This window comes from Ruditapes philippinarum, unplaced genomic scaffold, assembly GCF_026571515.1.
Source record: "Ruditapes philippinarum isolate M1 unplaced genomic scaffold, ASM2657151v2 ctg5372_1_1_1_1, whole genome shotgun sequence".
NCBI lineage: Eukaryota > Metazoa > Mollusca > Bivalvia > Venerida > Veneridae > Ruditapes > Ruditapes philippinarum.
The window spans coordinates 109763-115762 of NW_026859596.1; positions in this window are offsets into that span (position 1 = coordinate 109763).

The following is a 6000-nucleotide window of genomic DNA, read 5'->3' on the forward strand; positions in this document are numbered from 1 at the left end:
TATCTAAGCTCTAGTTCTTTAGGTAATTTAAAAGAAGGTATTTAAAGTTTTTTCTTTTGGTTGCCATGGCAACCAGAGTTCTGCATGGAATTAAATTCTTTGAACAATTTTAAAAGGTGACAACCAAAGGAACATTCCTGTGAAGTTTGGATGAAATTGGCCTAGTGGTTAATGAGATGTCATTTAAAGTAAAAGTTTACGGACGTACGGACGCCGGACGGACGCCGGACGAAAAGCGATCACAAAAGCTCACGCTGTCACTTGGTGACAGGTCAGCTAAAAAGCGGCTACACTAATTATTGCCGAGTAAGAGCCAATTGCAGTTATAAAGATATAAATTTTGGGCAATCTTAATAAGAGATTTCGGTTAAAATTGTGCCTGATTATATGTTGCCTTTTATTTAGCTTGTCACATTTGGCTCTGACTCGGCAGCAATTAGTGTAGCCGCTTTTTTTCATGAGGAGACCAGTGCTGATATTGATAATTGTGATTGGAAGATTTTTATTAGCCGAGGTCAGGTGTTTCTTAAAAGGCTGATAACACTGTATCAATGTGAGGATTTATTATATAGATAATATACGTTTAGTAACTATTTGATATCCTTTTAACTCTTTGCAAAATGTCAATTATAAGTTGCTGATTGTTACATAATTTTGTTTCATTTGACAGGAATGAACTGCATTTTCAATCCTTGATATTGTTTTTGGTGTTTTGGCTCGAAAACTCATTGTTTTACATGCCAGATTAAGTAATTGGACCCCGTCTACCTGTAGACCTAATTAAGGAAGTGTTTTTGTACGTGACTGCTGAGAAAACATAATGTGATTCTTATTCAAAGATATCTGATATGGAGTTGTAAGAGCCAATTTGCAGTTATAAAGGATAAGAGTTTAGTAAGACTCGCTAAGGTCGTCTTAATACAAACTCTTACCCATACTTAATCACGGGGGAGGAACTGTTACACGAAGGATGGAGTTCTTATGATAACTTGTTCAGGAGTTCTTGTGATAACTGTCACGTCCGGAGTTCGTGGGAAAACTGTATACATTACTAAAACACTGTCAAAATAGTTATTTTCATCTTTCAAAAATTAGTTTAAGGTGCTAAATTATAATTTAATGATTAAGCTTGTCTTACATCTTGTTTTATGTGTCAAAAACTAATTCATAGGCCATTTTTCATCGCCTCTTGCTTAAAATCTGGTAGTTTTGAGTAAAATTTTCAAATTATTTGCCAATTCACAAGTATTGACCTGTTTATTTCTGGTCTTTATCCTTGCCATACATAATTACCTTATTATAATGCAAAATTGCAAACATAAAGCACCGGCAAACAGCTTTATACCCGATTTTTCAAATGTTCTTGAGTTCTTGTGATAACTCTGAAGATGTCACAGAGTTCTTATGATAACTTTTGTTATTTCCAGTGTGTTTCTTACGCTAAATCACGGCACGTTTTAGCGTTTTTATAATTCAATAAGATTGTAAAGCATAATGAAATGCAATACGATCATCATTAACACAAAAATGTGATGAAAACGTTGGTCTTAAGTGTTTGCAAAGGATAAACCTGTGATAGGCTATCATCTATAGTAAAAATTAAACAAGCGGTCACTGATATTCAGCAGTATCATGACTTTAACCGCAAAACAAAACTGTCTCAAAACGTACACGTTGTTTTTAGTTTCACATGTTTTAAGCAACCACATTTTATAGTTGACAATTATATGAATGCTTATCTACCTAAGGGTTAAATAATTTGTATCATTTTATACCATAATAAACAAGTATATAACCATAATAATGTCCACACCTATGTCTCAAAAAAGTACGATACAGGATAGAAACTCCACTGCGGTTGGCTCTAACTACCGATCTCTAGAACAAATGTGCACGTCCCTCCAGGTTTGAGCGAACTTAGTTTGACTATATCGTCTTGTTATCAATTACAGCAAAAGTAGCAGAGTTTCCTCCACTAACATTACATAGGGGAAATACTCATTAAACATCGACAGAAAAATATACATGACAATACCATATTTGAGAGTATTTCAACGCGCATTTTATCACGTATGTAAATGCTCTACATAAATCCGTTTTCCAGTCTACGAAATCTGTATCAGAAAAAAAATTTATGAAAAAGAAACGGGGGTAAAAACTAATATCTCTGGAAGTAAAATACACTCAAAACAAACATTATATATCATAATTTTTGTGCAAACGATGAGCGTACTACCTTTCATAATGATTTACAATCTCGTTGAATAATAAACAAGAAAAATATTACATACATTCGTATGTAATATAGGTACGATTGCATACTAACTTCTGTGAAGACTTTTTATGCTTGCTGCATGAAAGGTGTTATGTAAAATGAACAAACATGTCATCAGATATTTTATATCTTTAAACATTTTCATGGAATGTAATAAATCATGAATTTATTTGTAATATAAATCCGTGAATAAATGTATCATAATATTAAAGTTGTATGCCTTCAGATGAGAAAAATGATTTCAAGAAAAGAACAATGCACGACCAATTTACTGCTTTCAAACATAAACACAAAATTACACATCTTCCACTGAACAGACCATATGAAAATCTTGCAAACCCACAGAAATAGAAATATAAACAATAAAAACCCGTTTTTGCTCGAGTATTTCTTTGTTTTCTGAACTCGTAAATCTGATCACCAGTTTAAAAAAAACAAAGCTAACACGGACACGGTCTTTTTTTTTTTCTTTTTTTATCTTACAGAGCATTAAAAACCATTCTAATATATTAAAGGTAGAATTTCATTGAAAATCATTTTCACAGATTTGAGAAATTATTATATATTTACAAAAACACATCATTATTTGTTATCGATTGATCCAATAAAACCCAAAAGATAAATATTTATTACAAATACATGTATATATAAAAAGACATTTCCTATCCTATACGATAGTTAGCCCATGTTAGCTACATATATATTTATAATTGCCGCGTTAAGTTAAGGGCATGACTGGTGACATGCCCGGGGTCCGTACTCGACAGCGAATGCTGCATTTTGTGCCCTTGCCGACCCTCATTAAGCATTAACTACATACATACATACATACATACATACATACATACATACATACATACATACATACATACATACATACATAAGTCGCGGTGGTACTTGGGATACATACATACATACATACATACATACATACATACATACATACATACATAAGTCGCGGTGGTACTTGGGATAATCACTTGATACTGTATATGAAATTAACACTTGCAATTCAAAGTTTGTTTGCTACATAAAGATTTACTAATCATGCCCGACTATGTTGATGTTTTGTCATTGGCTAAAACTATCACGTGATCAATACACATTAAGATGTGAACTAGTTTCATGTTCATTAAAATTATGCCTTTAATCGGACATATAACAATTTTAATTACAAATAAATTGATAAAACAATCCCAGAATCATTTAAAATAATTGAAATCGTCGAAAAATAAAAAAATGCATATAAATTGTAAATTTCTGTAATATGACAACTCATCCCCTAAACAAAACATAATAGACTCAACCAAAACAAGCGTCTGCTTCTTTACCTAATTATGTAGTTGCATGACCATGATTTGCAAACCAAATTAAAGTGTAAAAAATAATACTATGACTACAGCAGATTTCGTACAGAAAACGCTTAAACGTGCCGTGATTTAGCGTAAGAAACCCACTGAAAATAACAAAAGTTATCATAAGAACTCTGTGACATCTTCAGAGTTATCACAAGAACTCAAGGACATTTGAAAAATCAGGTATAAATCTGTTAGCCGGTGCGTTTTGTTTACAATTTTGCATTATAACTAGGTAATTGTGTATGGCAAGGATAAAGACCAGAAATAAACAGGTCAATACTTGTGAATTGGCAAATAAATTGAAAATTTTACTCAAAACTACCAGATTTTAAGCAAGAGGCGATGAAAAATGGCCTATGAATTAGTTTTTGACACATAATACTGATTTGAAAAATCAGGTATAAATCTGTTAGCCGGTGCGTTTTGTTTACAATTTTGCATTATAACTAGGTAACAAGAAAAGCATTGATGCAAAGCATCAAAGGGCGTCCAAGCAAGAAATGCAGCAAGTGAAACTGAACTAGTACACATATGATGACAAGATTTATAAACTACCAGAAATGTATACCACTTATGAATGAGCGGACGAAAGACATTGTTCATTATGAACTTTGATTGGCATGCTAGAGATTAGAATATTACTTGTTATTTCTTTATGATCGTGGTTATTAATAGCAACGGATATACATGTATGCAATCATTTATAATCCATATGTGTAACGCATGATCAACACGTACCACACATTTGTCCCTTATTATGTACATGTTATCGCTATTAGCGAAGACCCCCTTAAGGTATCTGTTCACACTTTAAGTTAGTAAAAATATGACACTGGTTATATTACCATGTTGATCATGTTGAGCATAATTGTTTATTATACAATAATTGTAATATCTATTAATTTTAATTTAAAAAAATACAAATTTTATGAATATTGTTTTCTTTTATTCTTTTTTGTGTTTATGTGCTATTTTAATACTGAGTTTTTACTACTCTTTTTTATTAAAATTGTAAAATAAATTTTAAGAATTCAATTGTCATATTGACCGGCGATTATAAGTCAAAGCTTAACTGGAAAAAGTCAGTAAATTATGGTTTATCTTTCAATATATAATATTGTTTTATTCTTAAACCATGTACATGTACATTGTATTTTTCTTTATCATTTTTTTTAAATTATCGATCAATTGAATAATTCATAAAATCTAATTTGTAACTTTGAATAATTCCTCGGCATCTTTACTAAACACGGATAACAAATTGAATAATTAAATAAAATGTTTCAAAGTTGATAATGTCATTTTAATACCATAAAAATGTACCTTTTTCTCAATTATTGTACATATCACGGATTTATATTACATATAAATCCGTGTACATATTTATTGTTTTTATCTCATATAGATAAAATGAAACATGCTATTGTTGTTTTTTTCTAATTGTAACGATATCAAACATCTACTCCAAAACCGGGAGAGACCGGACAATATAACGTGTGGTACTATTCGCCGGTCACTAGTAAATCCTGGTCAAAATAGACCGGGAGAGACCGGCATTTACCGATAGGAGTGATAAAAAGATATTTTTTGGAATATTTAGGTCATCAACTGATCATTCTAGGATACATGTACAACAATAACATACCATGACATGATAACCGACTGTGTACTACAAAATGATAAATAAAAAACCCCGAAGAGCGCGATTTATTGACGGAAAAGGTTATTTCATTTGTAAATGTTTGCATTGCGAAAATTCATTGTAACATATCGCGACATTTCATTCTTATTTAATAATCAAGCACCCTCATACCGATCGGAATTTTCGGCTTTTATTATGACCGACTAAAAGGCTCGAGAAGTTGCTGTCGCCCTTTCACAAAATCTGATCTCATTCCATAAGAGCGCCGCGCTTCGGCGCGGACGCCAATTATGTATGGCAAGGATAAAGACCAGAAATAAACAGGTCAATACTTGTGAATTGGCAAATAAATTGAAAATTTTACTCAAAACTACCAGATTTTAAGCAAGAGGCGATGAAAAATGGCCTATGAATTAGTTTTTGACACATAATACAAGATGTAAGACAAGCTTAATCATTAAAGTATAATTAAGCAACTAAACCTCATTTTTAAAAATGAAAATAACCATTTTGACGAGTGTTTTTGTAGTATATACAGATGTTTTCCGACCAACTCCGTGACAGTTATCACAAGAACTCCTGAACAAGTTATCATAAGAACTCCATCCTTCGTGTAACAGTTCCTCCCATTGTAAATGTCACATGTAAACTTGACTACGTGTAGATGCGGCCTAAAAGTGACAGGTATGATTTATTTTTGACGTCTTAATATTTAGTCTTTTCAC